This window comes from Bombina bombina, chromosome 2 (genome assembly GCF_027579735.1).
Source record: "Bombina bombina isolate aBomBom1 chromosome 2, aBomBom1.pri, whole genome shotgun sequence".
In the NCBI taxonomy this organism is placed as follows: domain Eukaryota; kingdom Metazoa; phylum Chordata; class Amphibia; order Anura; family Bombinatoridae; genus Bombina; species Bombina bombina.
Genome location: NC_069500.1, coordinates 675,110,305 through 675,136,266, shown reverse-complemented (window position 1 = coordinate 675,136,266; position 25,962 = coordinate 675,110,305).

The following is a 25,962-nucleotide window of genomic DNA, read 5'->3' as shown; positions in this document are numbered from 1 at the left end:
TGCGACATACTTTTATCAGCTAAAATATGTTCTTTGCAATTAATTGCCCTTTCAGTGCATGAGGGACACATTTTAAGTGGGGGTTCCATAATGGCTTTAAAACACATTGAACATTGGCTTTCCTCAATGTCAGACATGTTAAACAGGCTAGTAATGACACAAACAGGCTTGAAAAAACTTTATTTAGTGAAAAAAATAACAATCTTAAAAAAGGGTACTGCGCCTTTAAGAGAAAAAAAGCATACATGTTCTGCAAAACAGCTTAAAAATAATCAAATTGTTCAAATTTTTTGCATAAATATTCAAAATATGCAGCTAAGATTGCCCCACAACGAAAGGAACACTTAACCCTTTACAGTGAAAAACCGGATAATTAATAAGGCCTAAATCCGGAAAAAACACCCCCTGCACCTCGCCACAGCCCTGCTGTGGCGCTTACCTGCCCTCAGGGATTGGAAAAACTGGGTTAAAGCTTCGATTTGGCCCAACACTTCCACAAGGGCCCACCGGAGTTGGAGCTTGCTGCTTGCTTGGCAAAGACAACTGCGCAACTGAGGCACGAAAATAGACTACGCCCATCTCACTCAATGTTTTGCAGCCCAAATGAACCGCACCAGAGCGGTCTCAAACTAGCCATGTGGGTTCTGAAGCCCAAAAAGAAGCCAAGTGTATGGTCTTATTAAAGCCTCGAAAACGTTACTACCAAAAACGTTATCAGCACTACCAGTTCAATAAACGTTTGCCCACAAACATTCAAGCTCAGTGTCAACCATTTTTTATTAGCCCTATATGCAAGCTTAGTAATATCCCTCTTCTCTTAGGATTACTGCTTACCCTTACCTTCATGGGGATACTGTCAGCCTTTCTGAAATAACACAGTCTCTCCAGAAAAAAAGACTGAACATACTTTACTGCTATATAGCATAAAAACGTTCCTCACACTGAAGTTTCTTGTACTCCTCAGCCATTCTGTGGGAACTGCTCTGGATCTTAGTGACAAATGCTAAGATCATCAGCCTCCAGGCAGAAGTCTTCATCCATCTGCTGCCTGAGAGTAAATAGTACACATGAAAAAAGGAGAAAAATTAGCTGATCCTCAAATTTTTTAAAACAAAAGTCTTTAATTAATGTTGATTAAAACAGGAGACATCAAAACATAGGACAAAAAGCAAAACAAAACGCAGCCAAAAAAAGTCTGACCGGTTTCGGTCTCACAGGACCGTAATCATAGACACAATGGAGCACACATGTAACCACCCTTAAAAGGGGTTAAAACCACAGTGATTGGTTAATAGCAATTGCCACGTAATGAACACTCATATATACAAAAAATGCACTTCAGTAATTTGAGAGGAGAACCTATACCTTATCCATACTTATAAATAGACCTATAAGATGAGATAAATTATATCCCCTAAAATAGTAGGTAATAAATTGGAAAATACCGATATCATAAATATAGATAAATAAAATATCAGTATAGCAGTTCATATTCCCATAGTATAAAAATAATGAGAAATTTTAACATTTGATTAAACAAGATGAATAAATTAACCTGTAGTGGGGCCCTTAAACCTGACAGATAACACTTAAAGCAGGTTCATAAACATAATTCCATTAATAAAGCAAGAATAATCGGAAAGAACACAATAAGGGGTAATAAGGTAGAACCTAAACCTAAGAAATGGTTGGTAATTAGGTCATACCCAAAATCCCTATAACTTAGTAGAATTCTCAAATAACCATACAGATTAATACAGTACACTTCCATATAGCACTGCAAATACTAGGCTAACCACAAAAAGGGGAAGAAGTGATAGTATGGATATTTAGAAGGAACCAAGATAACTGTAAGCCTAATTCTATAATACATCCTAGCATTAATATCTGATGCTGATGGAAATAGGCTTATCTATGCCAAAAATTTAAAATCTCATGTTCGGAATTAAAACCTACTGGTACCAAGCAATTCAGCTTGAATATCCAGTAGGTTTCTTGTCTACACAGAGTAGTCAGTCTATCTCCTCCTGTAGGGGACTTAGGGATTTGCTCAATAGCTTGCCATTTGAAGGTTGTAACATCTCCATAATGAATATCCAGAAAATGTCTGGACAAAGCTGAGCATGTTTTTTCACCAGAAATATAGGATAAATGCTCCGTAATTCTGGTGCCCACGCCCCTAGTTGTTCTTCCTAAATAGGATTTGGAACAGCATGTACACTCAATAAGATAGACTATGAAGGTACTTTTGCAGTTTATGCAGCCCTTGATATTAAAGGTCTCGCCAGAAGAGCTAGATACAAAAGACCTGCCTATTCGGATATGATCACAAGAGCTGCAGGTACGCCTGCCACATTTGTAAGTACCCTCATGAGTCAACCATGAGTTATTAGCAGATGGCTATTTCAGTAGACTAGGTGACAGTATGTTTCCCAGCGAGTCTGCTCGCCTCGCTACAAACATACAGCCTCCCTCAACCTTGTCTCTCAGTTTCTTGTCACCCATCAGTATTGGGAGATTCTTTGCTATAATATCACAAATATCCCCCTACTGATTAGAAATCTGAGTGACAAATTTTGGTTTAGTATTGATAGGCGAATGGTTTTCTTTTCTTGGAAAATCTCTTAGCATAGATGCCCTATCCATTTTCCTCACCTCAGATTGAGCTCTAGATACAACCTCTCGTGGATAGCCTCTTTCTCTGAGCCTTTTACTCAAGTGTCTACTCTCTTCCTGGAAGACATATTGCTGGGTACAGTTGCGTCGCACCCTCATAAATTGGCCTTTGGCTATGCCGCCAAAGACATGCTTTGGATGACTGCTCTTGGCGTGCAGCACAGTATTACCAGCAATGGGCTTCCTATAGAGAGAGGTGACAACTCTACAGTATTTTCATTGGGAATACCTTTAAGAGTAATATCCAGAAAGGAAATATCACTTGTGTTCCACTCAAAGGTGAACTGAATGCCAATTTCATTAATGTTCAGATACTCCACATATCTCTCTGCAGAAATGTAATCACCTGACCAGATCAAGAGCAGGTCATTAATATAACGAACATATTTGATGACCTGGTCAGAGGGATTCGCTCCACTACCTCTATAGACGTGGGTCCTCTCCCACCACCCCATAAAGAGGTTGGCGTAGGAGGGGGCAAATTTAGCCCCCACAGCGGTCCCACGCCTCTGGAGGTAGTAGCGACCCTGGAACATAAAGAAATTGTGCTCAAGCAGGAATCTTACAGAGCCCACAATGAATTCCTTAAGTCTGTCTGAGAGGTCAGTATATAGGTCTAGATAGAATTCAATGGCCCTCAGGCCATGTGTGTGAGGGATGGAGGAGTACAGGGAAACAACATCAATTGTTAACCAACTATACTCCTCTCTCCAAAACACATCCTCCATCACACACATGGCCTGAGTAGTGTCCCTGATGTAACTGGGTAACCTCCTTACCAGGGGTTGGAGGAAATAGTCCACCCACTTTGAAAGCGGCTCAAGTAAAGAGCCGATACCGGCCACAATCGGCCTACCTTTCACATCTATAATACTCTTATGGACCTTGGGTAAGTGGTGGAAGATGGGAACGACTGGATTTTTAACTATCATAGAATCTGCAGTAGCACAGTCAATGATCCCATCCTCCACCGCTTCATCCACCCAATGCCTCAATTCACCAGAGTATTTAGATGTCGGATTCCCTGGTAAACAGAGATATGTGTCACAGTCATCTGGTTGCCGTTAGGCCTCTGCTACATAGTGGTCCATAAACGTTATTTGATTGGCAGCTATTGTCCATTGAGGACTCATCCGATTGGAGTATACCCGGTCACGTGGTCCCTGATTGTTGGGGGCCTTGGAGTTTGGAGTGGCCGTGCTATCGCCTGAAGTATTCTAGCGGACGAAAGTGGCATTTGGTTTTCCCATCTCCGTGGATAAGTGGAACAGTAGCATCAAGCACTGCAGCACTAGGGGTGAGTGAAGCATTGATGGCTTGTGCCGTGTTCATTTTGTCATGACCCTGGCAGTTTTGGAAGTGATACTAAAGTTTACCCAGATGACCCACAAATTTTAGCCAGTCGTCTGGTCTGTGATAGATACGGAGGGTGACTAGGTTGTGTGTGTGGTTTACCGGAGGATATTGCTCATGACAATTATCAAGTCTCACCTCCCTAAGTTGCTATGTTATAAGTGCAGTTGATGAACTATAATTCCTCAATAAGAGATTACTTCAGTTTGTTGCTGGATACCATTATTTGACATCTTTCAGCTCATCTTTTCATTGTAGTAAATAGTGCACACCGGTACCATTTAAAATAAAAAAACTCTTGCTTGAAGAAAATAAAAACTAACATTTTATCACCTCTTTCACTTTACCCTTCCTAGTACTGAGTAGGCAAAGAGAATGACTGGGGGGTGGAGCTAAGGGAGGAGCTATATAGACAGCTCTGCTGTGGTGCTCTTTGCCACTTCCTGTTAGCAGGAGGATAATATCCCACAAGTAAAGGATGAATCTGTGGACTCGTCGTATCTTATAGAAGAAATAAGTGTAGTAACAGATATTTAAACACGTGGGCTTTAGCAAAACAGGGATGTGTTTTATTTATCCTAACTATATGTCTTCTCAAACTAAATGATCTTCACTAGAGATTTGTTGTGCTTAAACCATGTGCAAACATTTCAATATGGGTTTTCATATACACAACTATTTATAAAAAATAATAAAAAACCTGCAATGAACCTGCAAATTTCTGCTAACTCGCCTAACAACTGATCCCACAAAGGGTTTTCTAGTTCGGTGTTCCTCCATGCTAAAGCCTGTCTCGTGGAGTGACCGTTTCCCCATGGCACACGTGGCTGCGCACTGTGTTAATTTAAAGGGGCAACACCTAATTACAGAAACTCCAACCTAAGTGGACACAGGTGTGGTAGTTCCTATATAAAACCACTCACCCTATAACTCTGAGCTGAGTTATTGAGGAGTTTACCTGCCCTCCTGTTCTCACTCACTTTGTGTCTCGTAACTGCCTGCTGAGGTTCCTGTATCCTGCTGTACCAGTGGCAGTTTACCTGTATACCGCTGTAACTGATGCACTTACATGGTATCCGGTGAGTCTCCCCAACAGTGCATGCTGGGTCTCCTGTGCCTTCTGAGTCTCCTGTATCCTTCTGTACTAGTTGCAGCTTACCTGTATGCTGCTGTACCTGCTGCACTCACCTGGTATCCAGTCGCAGCCTCAACAAAAGTACCACAATTATTGCCAGGTGACTTTAATAAATGTAACAAAATGTGAGTTAAATTCATAAGAAAATGGCTGTAGTGATTTAAGTTTAAAGGGACAGTCTAGTCCAAAATAAACTTTCAGGATTCAGATAGGGCATGTAATTTGAAACAATTTACCAATTTACTTTTATCACCAATTATGCTTTTGTTCTCTTGGTATTCTTAGTTCATATGCTAATTTTTAGACCTTGAAGGCTGACTCTTTTCTGAATGTATTTTGACAGTTTTTTTACCACTAGAGGGTGTTAGTTCATGTGTGTAATATAGATAACACTGTGCTCACGCACGTGGAGTTACCTAGGAGCCAGCACTGATTGGCTAAAATGCAAGTCTGTCAAATGAACTGAAATAAGAAATGTACAAAGGTAAAAGGTGTATTGATATAACAGTGTTGGTTATGCAATACTAGGGAACGGGTACAAAAGGGATTATCTATCTTTTAAAACAATAAAAATGCTGGTGTAGACTGTCCCTACAGAGTTGTCTTACTTGAACAGGAGCTTGCAAACATGCTTTATGTTTTGCTTATGAGATGTGTAATGTAGACAATTTTTATCAATTACATGGCCACAGAATTTAGGTTGAAAGAATATACTTCTACCTACATTTGCATTTAATCTGTGATCATGTCATGTATGCCAAATACATCCTAAATAGTGAAACAACAGACAGGACTCTGAATATTTTATCAGTTGCAAGTATGCCTGTTTCACAATTTTTTTTTATTTTTTATGTTTATTACCTCCCAGCCAGTGGTGCAAAGAGTTATTCTTTTTAAAAGGGACATCATATGTATATGCTAAATCACTTGAAACTGATGCAGCACAACTGTAAAAAGCTGACAGGAAAATATCACCTGAGTATCTCTATGTAAAAAATGAAGATATTTTACCTAAAAATGTCCTCAGCTTACCAGAGTAAGTGCTGTGTAAAAAGTTATACTTCAGTTACTGCCCAGCTGCAGGTAAAAAAATATTAAAAAAATGAAACAGCAGCCAGTCAGCATCAGCTGTGCTGAAGTCATGAACTGTTTTACTGTGATCTCATGAGATTTCACTTAACTCTCATGAGATTTCATAGTAAACTTCCCTAAACTTAAAGGGACATGAAACCCACATTTTTTATTTCATGATTCAGAAAGAGCATGTAATGTTAAACAACTTTCTAATTTACTTCTATTATCTAATTTGCTTAATTCTCTTAATATCATGTGCTGAAAAGCATATCTATATAGGCTCAGTAGCTGCTGATTGGTGGCTACACATAGATTCCTCGTGTGATTGGCTCACCCATGTGCATAGCTTTTTCTTCAACAAAGGATATCTGAAGAATTAAGCAAATTAGATAATAGAAATAAATTGGGATGCTGTTTAAAATTGTATTCTCTATCTGAATCATGAAAGAAATATTTTGGGTTTAATGTCCATTTAATAGGGAAATAACACAAGTATGCATTAGGCATGCTCCCTTGCAAGTCCCGGGACAGGCATACTGATTTGCTGCTTAAAGTCCTTTACAATGAGGTGTGAATACTTAGGACATTTTGAGGTAAAATATCTTTCTTTTTTACATAAAGATGTTCAGGTGATATTTTCTACTCAGCTTTTTACAGCTTTTTTACAGTTTCAACTTTTGGGTATCATGTCCCTTTAAGGCAATGGGTATTTGACAATGAACAACTGGCTATTCACTTCCAGAGGAACATACCTATTATTACCATAATAAACATGAAACTGCATCTGGCAGGAGCTATATTTTAATTGCAGGTCCTTTTAATATGCCAAAGATAAAAAAAAGTCAGATTTTCAAGTTACTGGTATGTACATTACAGTAACTGTCTGCATTGCTGAAAAGTTAACCTCTGAGGCACCAATATAGCCTCTCAAAAGGTGTTTAAAGTGGTGCTGTACATGTCAGACTTGTCCAGACACAGCAATATGCTTATAACTTTATGAAAATTGAGAATAAGATTGGTATTAAATGTTATAAATTGTAATTTATTGGATTATTATCAAGTGGCCTGTGGCAGGTTCAAACTACCAGCACCATTTGTGAGTTCCAAAAAGCTTAGAGCTCTCCTCTTTTAAATAGACAGGCCACATGCTCTTTTTAAATACAATAGAACATATGCCTTTAATTTATGAGCAACGCAAACTGTAGACAAACTTATTAAAAGGCATTACTACTGTAGCTAATGTTTGGAATCCATACTCCCTGCACCTTAACTCCTACATGTTCTGTCTTATAATACAGGGAGTGCAGAATTATTAGGCAAATGAGTATTTTGACCACATCATCCTCTTTATGCATGTTGTCTTACTCCAAGCTGTATAGGCTCGAAAGCCTACTACCAATTAAGCATATTAGGTGATGTGCATCTCTATAATGAGAAGGGGTGTGGTCTAATGACATCAACACCCTATATCAGGTGTGCATAATTATTAGGCAACTTCCTTTCCTTTGGCAAAATGGGTCAAAAGAAGGACTTGACAGGCTCAAAAAAGTAAAAAATAGTGAGATATCTTGCAGAGGGATGCAGCACCCTTAAAATTGCAAAGCTTCTGAAGTGTGATCATTGAACAATCAAGCGTTTCATTCAAAATAGTCAACAGGGTCGCAAGAAGCGTGTGGAAAAACCAAGGCGCAAAATAACTGCCCATGAACTGAGAAAAGTCAAGCGTGCAGCTGCCAAGATGCCACTTGCCACCAGTTTGGCCATATTTCAGAGCTGCAACATCACTGGAGTGCCCAAAAGCACAAGGTGTGCAATACTCAGAGACATGGCCAAGGTAAGAAAGGCTGAAAGACGACCACCACTGAACAAGACACACAAGCTGAAACGTCAAGAAATATCTCAAGACTGATTTTTCTAAGGTTTTATGGACTGATGAAATGAGAGTGAGTCTTGATGGGCCAGATGGATGGGCCCGTGGCTGGATTGGTAAAGGGCAGAGAGCTCCAGTCCGACTCAGACGCCAGCAAGGTGGAGGGGGAGTACTGGTTTGGGCTGGTATCATCAAAGATGAGCTTGTGGGGCCTTTTCGGGTTGAGGATGGAGTCAAGCTCAACTCCCAGTCCTACTGCCAGTTTCTGGAAGACACTTTCTTCAAGCAGTGGTACAGGAAGAAGTCTGCATCCTTCAAGAAAAACATGATTTTCATGCAGGACAATGCTCCATCACACGCGTCCAAGTACTCCACAGCGTGGCTGGCAAGAAAGGGTATAAAAGAAGAAAATCTAATGACATGGCCTCCTTGTTCACCTGATCTGAACCCCATTGAGAACCTGTGGTCCATCATCAAATGTGAGATTTACAAGGAGGGAAAACAGTACACCTCTCTGAACAGTGTCTGGGAGGCTGTGGTTGCTGCTGCACGCAATGTTGATGGTGAACAGATCAAAACACTGACAGAATCCATGGATGGCAGGCTTTTGAGTGTCCTTGCAAAGAAAGGTGGCTATATTGGTCACTGATTTGTTTTTGTTTTGTTTTTGAATGTCAGAAATGTATATTTGTGAATGTTGAGATGTTATATTGGTTTCACTGGTAAAAATAAATAATTGAAATGGGTATATATTTGTTTTTTGTTAAGTTGCCTAATAATTATGCACAGTAATAGTCACCTACACACACAGATATCCCCCTAAAATAGCTATAACTAAAAACAAACTAAAAACTACTTCCAAAACCATTCAGCTTTGATATTAATGAGTTTTTTGGGTTCATTGAGAACATGGTTGTTGTTCAATAATAAAATTAATCCTCAAAAATACAACTTGCCTAATAATTCTGCACTCCCTGTATAAACCATTTTTAATTTGCTTTGGAATTGAAGACGAAACTAACGTCAAAAAAGTTGCGTTATTTCACTCTCCATATCGCTGACATTACGAGTTACTGAAAAGCCTCCTTGTGCGTGCGTGCGTGCGCTATTGTGGCGTTAAGCTCTATACCGCACAAAATCCAAGGGCTGCTTTGACATGCTTGTGCATGCTTTCCCCCATAGACATCAATGGGTAGAGAGTGTTAGAAAAAAAACTAATACCTGAAGTGTGAAACGAAAAATCTCTGTAGCGCAACCCCATTGATATCTATGGTGGAAAAAAAAGTTATGTTTAAACCTAACACCCTAACATAAACCCCAAGCCTAAACACCCCTAATCTGCCACCCTGACATCGCCGACACCTAAACAAAATTATTAACCCCTAATCTGCCGCCCCAGACACTAATAAAAGTTATTAACCCCTATTCCGCCGCTCCTTGACATCGCCACCACTATAATAAAGTTATTAACCACTATTATGCCGCTCTCTGACATCGCCAACACTATAATAAAGCTATTAACCCCTAATCCGTGGCTCCCTGGCATCACCGACACCATAATAATAATAGGATGAGAGCTTCTGAAATTCTATTGGCTGTTCAAATTAGCCAATAGGATGAGAGCTGCTGAAATCCTATTGGCTGTTCAAATCAGCCAATAGGATGAGAGCTACTGAAATGCTATTGGCTGTTCAAAACAGCCAACAGGATTTCAGTAGCTCTCATCCTATTGGCTGATTTGAATTTGAAGACTCTAATCAGTCAATGGGAATGCAAGGTATGCCATTTTGAAATGGCTACCTTGCATTGAACTTCAGTGTAAGGCGGTGACTGTATGAAGAGGACGCTCTGCGCAGGATGTCTTTGGCTTCCAGGATGGCTTCGCTCCGCGCCACTGGGATGAAGATAGAAGACACCCCTTAGATGGATGAAGATATCACCGCCTGGATGAAGACTTGTCGCCGCCTGGATAGAGATGGATATCAGGACTTCAGGAACCATGAGTAGATATTCTGGGGTCAGTGTTAGTTTTTTTTTTCTTTTTTTGGGGTGTTTTTTGGGGCTTTGGGCTTTTTTTAAAAAAAACTGAATGCCCTTTTAAGGGCAATGAAAAAGAGATGATTGCCCTTTTAAGGGCAATGCCCATAAAAATGCCCCTTTAGGGGCAATGGGTAGCTTAGGTTTTTTTTAGTTGGGGGGGTTGTTGGGTGGTGGGTTTTACTGTTGGGGGGACTTTGTATTTTTTTACAGGTAAAAGAGCTGTTTATCTTAGGGCAATGTCCTACAAAAGGCCCTTTTAAGGGCTATTGGTAGTTTATTGTAGGCTAGGGGGTGTTTTTATTTTGGGGGGCTTTTTTATTTTTATAGGGCTATTAGATTAGGTGTAATTGTTTTTATTTTTGATAATTTCGTTTATTATTTTTTGTAAGCTTAGTGTTTTTTATTTTTCTTAATTTAGTGTTTATTATTTCTTGTAATTTCAGATTTTTTTTTCCGTAAAGTTAGGTTCTTTTTAAATTTGTAATTTACAATGTTTAATTGGTAGTATTTTTTATTTTATTAGAATAGTAATGTTAGGTTAATTTATAGTTTTATGTTAGGTTTATTTTAATTTCACAGTTAAGTTTTTATTTATTTTAAGATAGTTATATTGTTATTTTAATTTAAAGTTAGGGGGTGTTAGGTTTAGGGGTTAATAGTTTAATTTAGTGTTTTGTGATGTGGGGGGCGGCGGTTTAGGGGATAATAGGTTTATTTAGTGGCGGCGATGTGGGAAGCCGGAGGTTTAGGGGTTAATAACTTTATTATAGTAGTGGCGATGTGGGAGGCCGGAGGTTTAGGGGTTAATAACTTTATTATAGTGGCAGCGTTGCCAGGAAGCAGCGGAATAGGGGTTAATAACTTTATTATAGTAGCAGCGATGTCGGGGAGCAGCGGAATAGGGGTTAATAACTTTATTATAGTAGCAGTGATGTCGGGGAGCAGCGGAATAGGGGTTTTTAGGTTTATTTAATAGTCGCGATGTGGGTGGGCGGCAGATTAGGGGTTAATAAGTTTACTATAGTGTTTGCGATGCGGGAGGGCGGCAGTTTAGGGGTTAATAGGTAGTTTATGGGTGTTAGTGTACTTTGTAACAGTTTAGTTATGAATTTTGTGAAACATTTTTGTTGCGCAAAACTTATAACTACTGTTCTCAGATGGCGGAATGGATTGTGTTGGTATAGACTGTAACACAAGCATTTTAGCCTCAACGCACAACCTGTAATACCGGCGCTATGAAAATCCTATGTGGATGTTGCGTTACAGGCTAAAATGCTTGCGGTATAGCTATACCGACACAACTCGTAATATGCGTTCCTGGCCATTACGCTGGAATTGCTATTATTTTGGCATTAAAAGCCATAACGTAAAACTCGTAATCTACCTGTATGTTTCTTACAATGCATAAAGCCATTTGGCAATACATTTACTAGTGTAGTAAACAACTTAAAATATTGAGTATTGCCAAATCTCTTAAAATAGGATCAATATATTAATACACCATATTTATATTTAACTGTGTTTGTGTGTTTTAATAGCCATACATTTGTATGCAGCCATTACTGTCATATCTGTCTTTGTTTTCTGTCACTAAGTAGATTTGTTAGGCAAGTACTGCCATCTAGTGGATATTTATATTATTAGAAATAAAATGTGCACACTGCTTTTGTATACCTTTGTATTTTATTGCTTCGCTAAATGTAAATTCAGATGTTGCATTTCTGGGAATATATGTTGTATGGATTAAAACAAAGCAATAAAGATTGTACGTGGGGAGAAAAAAAACAATGTTATTATATATTTGTTATAAAATTAAAGTACATATAGAGTGACTCGAGGTACAGTTTAGATACAAAACAACTACAAGTCAAAGATGTATGACTTATATGGCCCAGAATGCTTTAAAGTGAAGGCCAAGTCTGGCTTATTCGTTAACCGTTTTCTACAGCTTATGTCAATTTAGTATGATGTTCATTCATCAAAATCGTTATAATAGTAAAGTTCTATTTTTTACCTTTAAAATATCCTCCATGTCAGTTCTATTATCCGCCCGCCATATTGCAGAAATGGATTGACATTTTCTGAATCTGTTATATCCAATATCTTTTTTACCCCCGTGGCGTCCAGCCCCTTTTCTATTTCGTCATTGCTAAGGTCTGCGCATGGGTAAAAACAACGAGAGTGTCCTCACCATCATGCTCGTGCATGAGACGCGCATGCGTAGTCTGCTTTCTCATTTAAAGTAACAGTTTAAAATTAAACGCATGCGCTATTGAGTGTAACATACGCATGCGCATTTTAAATAGGCTGCTGTGCACAAGCTTCATAACTGACGTAGTGAGCTTGTATGAACGCTCGCTACGTCACTGGCGAAAAATAAGGAAGTGTGGTAGGGGAGGAGTAAAAAATGAAAACGGAGGTATTATATATATATCATTTATTTGCAAATGAATAATTTTTTCGAAATATAAACTTCACGACTTTAATACTTGGATGTTGACTTATCAATGGGTGTATTGCATTTAGTTAAAATTGACCTTCACTTTAACCCTGGATTTTGGTAACCATTGATTAGTGTACAAGTAATGTAAAGTACTAAAAATGTTTCTATCATTCATATGAAAGAGCACCATTTACATATGATGATTTTATTTAGCCTGAAAAAATTGACTAAAATTGCAGCAGTATCAGATGTGTATTTCCTAAAAATGCTCATTAGCTGATATTTACTTCTTCCTAAAGTTTATGTGCCTACTAGTCATAGTTCATTAGCTGGTTTGTTTCATTTTAAATTTAAACTGCTTTAAAGGGACACTGAACCCACATTTTCTCTTTCATGATTCAGATAGAGCATGACATTTTAAGCAACTTTCTAATTTACTCCTATTAACAATTTTTCTTCATTCTTTTGCTATCTTTATTTAAAAAGCAGGAATGTAAATTTTAGCAGCTGCCCATTTTAGGTTCAGCACCATGGATAGCGTTTGCTTATTGGAGGATTACATTTACCCACCAATAAGCAAGCATAACCCAGGTTCTCAACCAAAAATGGGCCGGTTCCTATGCATCACATTCCTGCTTTTTAAATAAAGATAGCAAGAGAACAAAGAAAAATTGATAATAGGAGTAAATTAGAAAGTTGCTTAAAATTGCATGCTCTATATGAATCATGAAAGAAAAAATTTGGGTTTAGTGTCCCTTTAACTTCCCATTAGAGTGAAATGCCATTCTTACATGTAAATTAAGTGGTTTGAGTGAAATGTTCCTTTAAAGAATACTGATATAGATTTTGAATTTGACTTTTACTACTTGGAGCTTACTTTTCTAATTATCAGTAGCACTAAAAGCTCTAACAGATATCTAAAAACTTATTGCAGGTTAATTCATATAAGAGGTCATTTTGTCTCTCTCTCTCTCTCTCTCTCTCTCTCTCTCTCTCTCTCTCTCTCTCTCTCTCTCTCTCTCTCTCTCTCTCTCTCTCTCTCTCTCTCTCTCTATATATATATATATATATATATATATATATATATATATATCATGCCACTTACAAAACAACAGGTCAGCTTTGTTTATTAATATTTAGAGGGATAGTCTACTATTTAAAGGGACAGTCTATACCCAATACTTATTCTTTATTACTTATTGTTACATACAAGAGAAGCATCTTGCAATGGGGTTCCACATCTATAAGCTTGATTTATAAGCTTGAAATGACGATTTAGTAGTGTACATTTAATATTTTTCAGTTAGCTATTTCAAATTGCACATGCACAAATCAGCTTGTGAGAGTAGGAAAATGTATTTAAGTGTCAATACTTGATCGTGATTGGAGAAAAGTAACATACCAAACTATAAATGCGATAGGTGGGTGGAGCTTGGCGGTAATATTAAGCACCTATATATGTGGGTCAAGTTGAAGGATGCTTCTCTTGTATGTAACAATAAGTAATCAAAATGATGTATTCAGTTCAGACTGTCCCTTTAATTATTTCTTATTCTGTTTCAGTTGTTTCCAGAATGTATGTAAATGTCTTGGTGAATACTAAAACATTAATGTGCTCTACATTGTGAAAAATCTAAAGACAGTGCCAGAAATGCAACACACAATATAATAATATTAATGAAAATAGTACTGAATTCTGGGGCTGCATATTATAGAATTCACTTTGTAAAACAAATACGTTAAGGTGCAAATCTTAGGGCATACTGAGTCACTGATTGGTGTTAAGCTTCTAGTGCATCAGCTTGATTGACAGCCAGCAAGTGCACAGTGTGTACATCTTGGGATTCTTGCTAATGAGTTGAAAAGGTCGGTCGATCGACCCCACAGTTATTTACAAGTAATGGCACAATAAAAAAGATGCTCCAGCTAATCAGAGCACTTTCATACTGCAATTTTAAGCACCAGCAAAATATTTTGTTTCACTTTATAACTATTATTACAAATAATAAAGATAAATACATTTAAATAGTGAGGTATGTGACTGATATTTGACTGGTTGCAAACATAGTGATAAGCTGCCACAACATGGGTGTTTGTTTGTAGCATGGTGGGCTCCTGCAGTGGCAACTACTTGCTCGTTAAATATGGAGCAAATCTGGCCTAAGCGCCTGCTTCAGACATTTATAAAGACAGAGGGGCTGATTTATCAATGTCTGAGAGACATCGCTGAATGCCGAAAAGCAGTTCACGAGAACTGCTTGTGCAATGCCGCCCCCTGCAGATTTGCGGACAATCGGGCCGTATAAGATCGTATAGGATTGGGCGGATTGCAGACCACAGCCTCGGAGGGAGTAGACCAGTTATGGAGCAGGGGTCTTGGGACAGCTGCTTTATAACTGCTGTTTCCGGCGAGCCTGAAGGCAAGCCATTAGGAGCTTGATAATTTGGCCCCAGAGAGCGTAAGGAAAGTGCAGACATCTTGCTCAGCTGTCTCTGCTCCCTTAGTGCAGGGGCGAAACTACAGGCGGTGCAGAGGGGGTGGGGGCCCAGCTTAAAAAAAAACCCTGCCACTGCCTGCGCTGATATCATGTGAGTGTGACATGATGCTTCACTAGTGTCTCTGACTACAGGGGTTAGTCTGTTTTACCCATTGGTGTTTATCTCTGTGTGTGTGTGTGTATGTGTATGTATGTGACTGTGTGTATTTATGTGTGTGTGTGTATGTATGTGACTGTGTGTGTATTTATGTGTGTTTGTGTGTGTATGTGACTGTGTGTGTATTTATGTGTGTGTGTATGTATGTGACTGTGTGTATTTATGTATGTGTGTATGTATGTGACTGTGTGTGTATTTATATGTGTGTGTGTGTATGTATGTGACTGTGTGTGTATTTATGTGTGTGTGTGTGTATGTATGTATGTGACTGTGTGTGTATTTATGTGTGTGTGTATGTGACTGTGTGTGTATTTATGTGTGTATGTGTGTGTATGTATGTGACTGTGTGTGTATTTATGTGTGTGTGTGTGTGTGTATGTATGTGACTGTGTGTGTATTTATGTGTGTGTGTGTGTATGTATGTGACTGTGTGTGTATTTATGTGTGTGTGTGTGTGTGTGTGTGTGAGTGTTTTTATGTGTGTGTGTGTGTGTATGTATGTGACTGTGTGTGTATTTATGTGTGTGTGTGTATGTATGTGACTGTGTGTATGTGTGTATGTGACTGTGTGTGTATGTGTGTGTATGTATGTGACTGTGTGTATTTATGTGTGTATGTATGTGACTGTGTGTGTGTGTGTGTATGTATGTGACTGTGTGTGTATTTATGTGTGTGTGTGTGTGTATGTATGTGACTGTGTGTGTATTTATGCATGTATGTGTGTATGTATGTGACTGTGTGTGTATTTATGTGTGTGTATGTTTGTGGAACCAGCAAATTACAGACCTTGTTACTACAGCATGGGGGGGGGGGCAGAGGGTAAACAGTGTCATTATACAGTACCCCTATATACAGTACGAGGGGGCTGGACCATGTCACAGACTACTGTGGTCACTTTATAAAGTACTGGAGCGGGTAGGGTCAGGCCAACCAACTCACCGACGGATTACAGACTGTGCCACTATCTCACTATATACAGTACTGGTAGGTTAAACAGTGTCACTATATAAAGTAATAGGGGGGTCAGACCATGTCACAGACTGTGGGCAGGAGGGTACCTCCTTTTGCAGACATGTAATCTGATTCACATTTTTTTTCTGTGTTAAATGTAAAAAAAAAAAAAGATATGTATCAAATTCACTTTTTTGGGGGTGGGGGGCCCTTCTTAGTTTCTTGCACCTGGGCCCTGTGGTTTCTAGTTACGCCTCTGCACCAGTGAATGGACTTTTAATGCCTTTTGGTGAAAGTAAAATTATTTATTTTTTAGTTTTTGATTTAACAAACAAACCAACAATGTTTTTGTACCCAGTAAAGAAAATAAAATGTTAGAATTGTTTTCTTTCCATAGCACATGCCTATTTTAAGTGTGTTACTTTTAGAATGTATTGATTTGGCTTATGAAAAGCCCCACATCTAGCCTTTGTTTGCAGTATCCAAGTGTATAGGCATTAGATGATTGCAGTGAAATGGTTAGGCAGTAAATCACAGGGTTACAGTATTCTGTACTGACAGCACAAATCAAGTTACAAGTAAGATAGCCAGCATTCTGTTATCCAACAGTAATGGTGCAGAGCTAGCGGTGACAGTTGTCAGGAAGGTAGTGAAGGCGTTGGTAGGTAATAGAAGACAGTTACACACAGCTGTCCTGTCCAGACATCCTATCTGGGTATATTTAACCCTTTTGATAATTTATTCAACAACTGATTAACACAGTTTTCAGAAGTTTCTGTAAGCCTGACATTGAGACATTACTGTACATTACTGTCAACAGCAACTACCATTTCATATGTTAACACAGAACACCTGTTTGTTGCTTATCAGTCTGTGCAGTTCTCTCAAGATAACAGGAGCAAAACTACTAAGCTTCTCTATTAGAAATAAACTAAATAAGATGTGCAGGCTTTTAAGCAGTTGGACAGGTGAACACTTACTAAGGGTTTCAGTTCTGCTTACACTAATATAGAGACGTTTGATGCATTTCTATACAGAAGAAAATATATGGAAAACTTAGAAGTGTCAGCTACAGGGCATAACAAGTGAGAGAGAAAGAGTTTCAGAGTTTAAAGTAAAAGCTATGACATTACATAAAACTATTGCCTTTGTACTTTCATAGATTTAAATATTGAATAGTACAACTATGGACAACCCCCCCTCCCCCCAAAGCGTGTACTTATGCATTATGTAACTCATAGGGACAGATAACTGAATTGTCTAATAGCTATTCTTATATCTAGAACTTCAAGACTCTGCTGACTAGATACATTTATTGAAAATTCCTTTCTTCACAGCATGTAAGAAAAATGGCCAAAACATGGTTACAAGCCTTGGCTGTAAGTGGTTTGTGTTTTTCTAAAGGTGGAAATCATCTTGTCAGAAAAAGCACTTATTCTTTATAAATAAAGGTTCAGGGCCAGATTACAAGTGGAGCGCTAAATATCATTTTCAAGAAAGCAATATTTGCGCTCCACTTTGTAATACCAGCGATTGCAGCATATATGTATATACATATATATTTATGTGTCAACCCCTTAATGACCGAGGACATGCTAGGTATGTACTACAAAGACCGGCACTTAATGACAGCGGACGTACCTAGCACATCCTCAGTGAAAATAAGAGCTGGAAGCGATCGCGATTGCTTCCAGCCGCTCTTAGGGTATTGCAGCAATGCCTCTATATTGAGGCATCATGCAATACCTGCTGGTCAGTAACCGATGCAGAGAGGGCCCATCGGCCAGCGATGGTGCCGATCGTTGGTGGTGTGGGAGGGTTAGGAGGGAGGTGGGTGAGCAGCCCATCGCTGGAGGGGGGCGGGAGTGGGTGGGACTGCTACGCTACAGAAAAAAAAATTAAAGCGGCAGTGAGGGGAAAGAAGGGAGGGTGAAGGAGAGAGAGGGGGCTCCTATGGTGGAAAGGAGTGGAGTGGAAAGAGTGGGGAAGTAATCTGGGAGGAGGAGGGGTAGGGTAATGAGGGGGACAGCTACACTACAGAATAAAATGTTTTTTGTTGTTGCTTTTTTTACAAAAAAAAAAAAAGTAAGAAGTATAGCAAACTGGGTACTGGCAGATAGCTGCCAGTACCTAAGATGGCGGCTAATAGGTAGAGGGGGAAGGGTTAAAGAGCTGTTTGGGGGGGGTCAGGGAGGTTGGGGGGTAAGGGGGGATCCTACATTGTAGAAAATATATTACAATAAAAAAGCCTAGTCAGACCCTAATCTGAGGGCACCACAGCCTGCAAAACCTTTTTCTTGAAGGCTGCTTCAGCTAAAGCAAAAACATCAAACTTGTAAAATTTAGAAAAAGTATGTATGGAGGACCAGGTAGTCACCTTACAAATCTTATCCATAGAGGCCTCATTCTTAAAGGCCCAAGAGGAAGCCACTGTTCTAGTAGAATGAGCCGTAATTCTCTGAGGAGGCTTATGTCCCGCTGTCTCATAAGCTAAGCGGATAACACTCCTTAACCAAAAAGACAAGGAAGTCGCAGAGACCCTCTGCCCCTTACGCTTCCCAGAATAGGCAAACAAGAAAGGAGTTTGTCTAAAATCCTTAGTAGCCTGAAGATAGAACTTCAAGGCTCGAACCACATCCAAATTATGAAGCAAACGTTCCTTCAAAGAAGAAGGATTAGGACAAGGAAAGAACCACAATCTCTTGATTGATGTTGTGGTCTGATACGACCTTAGGGAGAAATCCTAACTTAGTATGTATGTCAGCCTTATCAGAATGGAACACCAGATAAGGAGGCTCACATTGCAAGCCGGCAATCTCAGATACTCTGCGCGCAGAAGCATTAGACAGTAGAAAAACAACTTAATTTCAATTTCATGCATAGGCGCAAATGGAGCCCGCAGCAAAACCTTAAGAACAAGATTCAAACTCCAGGGAGGAGCCTTAGATCTGAATTCTAATCAGAGCCTTAACAAAAGACTGTACATCTGGAAGCTCCGAGAGCCTCTTGTGCAGTAAAACAGACAGGGTCGAAATCTGTCCCCCCCAGGGAACTGGCAGAAAGACCCTTCTCCAGTCCATCCTGGAGAAACGATAGGATCCTGGCAACCTTAACTTTATGCCAGGGGAATCCACGCTCTTCAAACCAGAATAAATAGGTTCTCCACACCTTATGATAGATGAAATGAGTAAACGTGTTACAAGCTTGAATGAGAGTATCAATAACTCTCTCAGAAAAACCTCTCTTGGCTAGGACTAAGCATTCAATCTCCATGCAGTCAGCCTCAGAGAATCTAGATTTTGATGAATGGACCTTGTTCCAGCTGATCCCTTCGACAAGTTAACTTCCATGGAGGAGAAGATGACATCCCCACCAGATCCTTTGTGGCCAAGATGGAGCAATCATAATCACTGATGCCTGCTCCTGCTTGATGTGGGCCACTACACAAGGAAGGAGTGGTAACGGCGGGAAAAGGTAAATTAGATTGAACCTCCAAGGTACTGCAAATGCATCTATTAGCTCCGCCTGAGGATCCCTGGACTTTGACCCATATCTGGGTAGCTTGGTATTGAGACGAGATGCCATAAGATCTATCTCCAGCGTCCCCCACCTGTAGCATATCTCTGCAAACACTTTGGGATGGAGAGACCATTCCACGGATGAAAGGATTGTCTGCTGAGAAAATCCGCTTCCCAGTTGTCCACACCTGAAAAGTAGATTGCTAACAGCTGTGGGCTTCCGCCCACTCCAGAATCCGAGATATTTCCCTCATTGCTAGGGAGCTTCTCATTCCACCCTGATGGTTGATGTAAGCCACCAAGGTTATATTGATTGGATCTGATTGGAATCTGATAAACCGGGCCGAACCCAGAAGATGCCAAGCCTTCAGAGTATTGAATATTGCTCGAAGTTCCAGAATGTTGATCTGGAGGGAGCATTCCTCCTGAGACTACAGGCCCTGTGCCTTCCTGGCACCCCAAACAGCTCCCCATCCTGAGAGACTCGCGTCCGTAGTCACAATCTCCAAGGATGGTCTTAGAAAGGATGTTCCTCGGGACAAATGATCTGGACAGAGCCACCAAGAAAGCGATTCTCTAGACCGGTTGTCCAGGGAAATCTGTTGAGACAGATCCGAATGATCGCCGTTCCACTGCCTCAGCATACACAGTTGTAACGGTCTGAGACGGAACCTGGCAAAGGGAATTATGTCCATGCTGGACACTATGAGACTAATTACCTCCATACACTGAGCCACAGATGGCCTTAAGGAGGTACGAAGGGCAAAGCATGCTGAAGATGCTTGCAACGTCTCTGGTCTGTTAGAAATATCCTCATGGATATGGAGTATATTATAGAACCCAGGAATTCTACCTTGGTGCTTAGAATCAGATAACTATTTTCTAAGTTTATCTTCCATCCATGAGATTGAAGAAGAGAGAGAAGAGATACCGAATGGTCCTCTGCCAGATGAAAAGATGGTGCTTGTACCAGAATATCGTCCAAGTAGGGAGCTACTGCTATACCCTGGTTTCTGGCAACGGCCAGAAGAGCCCCTAAAACTTTTGTAAAGATTCTTGGAGCAGTAGCTAGACCAAACGGAAGTGCAATAAACTGGAAGTGCTGGTCCAGGAACGCAAACCTTAGGAACTGGAAGTGATCCTTGTGGATTGGCACATGAAGGTAAGCATCCTTCAGATGTATAGTGGTCATGAACTGTCCTTCCTGAACTAGGGGAAGGATGGACCCTATTGTCTCCATCTTAAACGAGGGGAAATTTAGAAACTTGTTTAACCATTTCAGGTCCAGAATCAGGCGGAAAGTTCCCTCCTTCTGTGGGACCACAAACAGGCTTGAATAGTATCCCAAACCTCTTTCTCCTATAGGAACCGGGACAATGACCCCTAGGGAGGACAGATCCTGCACGCAAACCTGTCATGATACAATCATGTGGAGTAGTTGATGCCTGGTTTGGCTGCTCAGCAGAGGTGGTATTGTCTCAGCATGGAAGGGGTTAAGGTGAACTGTTATTTCTTTGTGTGGAATCTGTATTCAGAGAAGCTGTGGGCTGAGCCCCTTCCCCCTCCTTAGAATAGTGATGTAGTATAACTGTGTGTAGGAATGCAGAACGCTCCTCCCCTTGGAGACTGATAGTAGGGGCTAAGACTTGTTTTGCATTGGCTGAAGTCGTTGTAAATCATGGCCAGGGCGTTGTCTTTGACAAGACAAAGGAAAACTATGTTTAGGTTTGCAACAGCAGGACTTTTTTAGTCGGAACTGCCTTGGGACCAAGAGACTAACATCAGATGGCAGCTCTCCACATACCTAAAGGAATTTGATAATAAGTAAGGTATTGTGTAATTATTTTCAGGTCCAATTTTGTTTTTAAAGAACTGTAACTTTGCATTTGTATGTTTATTTTGAATATCTGTGTAATTTTGCACAGTGTAACCTGTGTTGATATTTTTGTTATTAAACGCATAGAAAATCTAATTCTGTCTTTGGGCTCTAATATATCTGAATTCACACTCCTGTTGAGACAAGGTTAAAGGCACGTTACCTAAGTATTAAATAGTGTGAGTTTTTAGGGGTTCCCCAGAACTCCCCTTTAATTTAAAAGTTTTGGTGGTGGCAGCAGGGAAATTATTAGAGCAGTGTGGGTCCGATTTGGTTAATGTGGTGTCTCTTTTAAAGGTCCTTTTGCAGAGTTGCAAGGATAAGGGAACCAGAGCTGTGTGCCATTAACCCCTTCATGCCCACACCCCTCTATTGTGACGCTGAGAAGGCGTGATTCGTCACAACCCCAGAAAGGCTTCCCTCTTTTCTGGCTTTGAATACAGGCTTGAAAGGAGAAATCCGCCCTTGGGTGGTTGAGATTTGAAACCTATCTTGTATCCCTGAGCTATGACCTCCAGGACCCATGGATCCTTCACGTCCCTGAACCAAGCGTTTGAAAACAGCGACAGTCTGCCCCCTATACGATCCAGCGCCAGCTCGGGGGCCGCCGCTTCATGCCGACTTGGTCTCGGCAGGCTTCTTGTTCTGCTTGGATTTATTCCAGGATTGAACCGGCTTTCAAGTACTCTTGGCTTGCTCGGGCTTAGAGGAGGACTGTTGTCGTTGGCATTTTTCAGAATGAAAGGAACGAAAATTAGAACCTTGTGCCTTAGACTTGTTCTTTTTATCCTGCGGTAGGAAGGCACCCTTGCCCCCTGTAACCGTGGAGATAATGGAGTCCATCCCTGGACCAAATAAAAAATTTCCCTTAAAAGGAAAGGAGTCTAGACTTAGAAGTCATATCTGCAGACCAGGATTTCAGACAGAGCGCCCGACGGGTCTGCACTGAAAAAAACAGAAATCTTAGCATTTAGGCGAATGATCTGCATGTTTGCATCACAGATAAAATAATTAGCAATTCTCAAGGCCTTAATTCTTTCTTGGATAATGAGGACCCTCCACCTCGATTAAATCCAATAAGGAGTCGCACCAGTAGGCTGCAGCTCCAGCAACCGAGACAACAGCTGCTGCCGGTTGAAACAAGTATGTCGTATGCTGAAACATTTTTCTAAGAAAAGTTTCCATCTTCTTATCCATCGGCTCTCTGAACGACGAACTATCCTCAAGTGGGATAGTGGTACGCTTGGCCAGTGTGGGGATAGCACTATCCACATCCACCTTAGAAATAGAACCCCACAACTCCAATTGAGAATCCGGGACCGGGAATAATTTTTTAAAGGAAGACGAAGGGGAAAAGGAAGATCCAATTCTATCCCACCTGTTCTTAATAATGTTCGCCATTTGTACAGGTACAGGAAAAAGTTAACGACACAACTCGTCCTCGTAAACTCTGTCATATTTAGGAATCAAAGGTTCATCAGGCAGTTTGGCCTCTGGAACCTCTAATGTAGACAGAACCTCCTTTAGAAGAAAACGCAAGTGTTCAATCTTAAATCTAAAGGCTGGTTCTTCCGCAGCAGGAGGCCTATAGGTAGCAGACTCCGATCCAGAATGTTCACCCTCTGAAGACTTAGAGTGTGGCCCATCCTTGGATAATTGAAAAACAAATAAATCCAATAAATCACTTGATGACCCCTGGACAGGAGAGCTATGTTTAACCTTCCGCTTGCGCTTGGCAGGGCAAGGTAAATCACTAAGGGCCTCAGACACCGCCGTCTTTAACTGTGCAGTAAAGTCTCATGGTAAAAGGCTCCCTCCAGATGTAGGAATAGGCGTGCTACGGGAAGCTGCATGTGATGAGGGAGATGACTGATGGGTATGCACCTCATGGGACGGCAAGTCCTCAGAGGTGGACGGCTCAGTGGTACTAAAGGGGTTAACCTTCTTAGACATAATAACTTTGTTGATGCATGTGGAACATAGTCGAGAGCGGGCATACCAAGGCCTCCTCCCAATATAAACAGGTATTACTATTTGGAATAGAGGGAGTACCCTCAAGAATATCAGAATCCTCCATAGTTTGCGCTAAAAACAGTAGGACACAGAATAAAAAATCTTTTTATTTCTCACAAAAACTGCACCTTTATATTCCCAATGGCTGAGGCACTCACCACCTCCTAGACCCAGGCAAACAGAGAAAAAAAACGTCTTCTCCGACAGCTAGCTCGGTCAGGAAAGAGGAAATGAAAGTGTGACCACTCCCGGTCATGTGGTGCGCAAGGCAGGACTACCCCTGCTTTGAGAAAAAGCATGCCAAGCTACAAGCTGCGCAGCGTTCAAAGTGAAAGTAAAAACCTGTGTGTTCCAGCCACATAACAAACAGTCTATGAGCCCAATGAAATCTCACACATAAAGCGGCATAAAATCAAAGCATCACATTTGATTAATCCCCACTGTTCAATAACCTCCCTCAGGAGATATTAACCCATGATTCTATTAAGATAAATGGAGTCACACTGTGACCCTGTCTTCTAGCGTTTTCAACATATGTAAAAATTAAAACGATCTTACCAGAATCCATGCTGTGGAACAGAAACACAGCCCTCAAGTGTGACAGTCTTGTAGCATCGCTCCTGACATGGACTTGAGTGTAGCAAAAGCAGGCAGTGAAACTCGTCAATACTGATTGCTTAAGGCGCTGTTAGCAGGGAGTCTGGATGGGTTTGCAGAAAGACTCTCCCTGCATCTCCAGACTCTAACTTTTGTCAATGCTCTCACTGAGAGGCTGACAAGACTACTTAAAACTACAGTCACATATCGAAGGGCAGATACCCCTCCTAAGGAACAACTCTGAAATCTCCTGACACTTCTCTGCCATCCTCCTGTGACGAAAGGTAAAGAATGACTGAGGGATAGGGGAAGAGGTATTTAAGCCTTTGGCTGGGGTGTCTTTGCCTCAGTTCAGTATTTCCCAACAGTAAGGAATGAAGCCATGGACTCTCCTTATATGAAGAAGGAAAACTGGAGGCTGAACAACTTGAAAAAGAAATAAATAACCTTTAAAGATGAAGCCAGACTAAAGGTGAAGAGCAACAATGTGGGAAGTCAAAGTAAGTAGGACAGTATGACATATTTTCTTGCTTCTTAAAGGCCCATGTGGAAGCCACAGCTCTAGTAGAATGAGCTGTAATCCTTTCAGGAGGCCGAAGCCTTTTGGCCTTTCCTCTGTCCAGAGTAGACAACAAACAAAGCAGATGTTTGAAGAAAATCTTTAGTAGCTTGAAAATAATACTTTAAAGCACGAACCACGTCAATATTGTGTAATAGACGTTCCTTCTTTGAAGAAGGATTAGGACACAATGACGGAACAACAATCTCCTGATTGATATTCTTATTATATACCACCTTAGGTAAAATCCCAGGTTTGGTACGCAAAACTACCTTATCTGCATGGAAGATCAGATAAGGGGAATCACATTGTAAGGCAGATAACTCGGAACCTCTACGAGCCGAGGAAATAGCTACCAAAAATAGAACTTTCCAAGATAAAAGTTTGATCTATGGAATGAAGAGGTTCAAACGGAACCCCTTGAAGAACTTTAAGAACCAAATTTAAACTCCATGGCGGAGCAACGGGTTTAAACACAGGCTTGATTCTAACTAAAGCCTGACAAAAAGCCTGAACGTCTGGAACATCCGCCAGACGCTTGTGCAAAAGAATAGACGGAGCAGAAATCTGTCCCTTTAAGGAACTAGCTGACAATCCCTTTTCCAATCCTTCTTGGAGAAAGGATAATATCCTGGGAATCCTGACTTTACTCCATGAGTAACCCTTGGATTCACACCAATAAAGATATTTACGCCATATCTTATGATAGATTTTCCTGGTGACAGGCTTTCATGCCTGAATTAAGGTATCAATGACTGACTCGGAGAAGCCACGCTTTGATAAAATCAAGCGTTCAATCTCCAGGCAGTCAGTCTCAGAGAAATTAGATTTGGATGGTTGAAAGGACCCTGAAGTAGAAGGTCCTGTCTCAGAGGCAGAGTCCATGGTGGAAAGGATGACATGTCCACTAGATCTGCATACCAAGTCCTGCGTGGCCACGCAGGCGCTATCAAGATCACCGATGCTCTCTCCTGCTTGATTTTGGCAATCAGACGAGGGAGCAGAGGAAACGGTGGAAACATATAAGCCAGGTTGAAGGACCAAGGCACTGCTAGAACATCTATCAGCCTCGCCTTGGGATCCCTGGACCTGGATCCGTAACAAGGAAGTTTGGCGTTCTGGAAAAACAGTGAAAAAAAGCAGTAAATCAAACGAAATTTTTACAGTGTGCATAATAAGCTAACAGAGCATTGCACCCACTT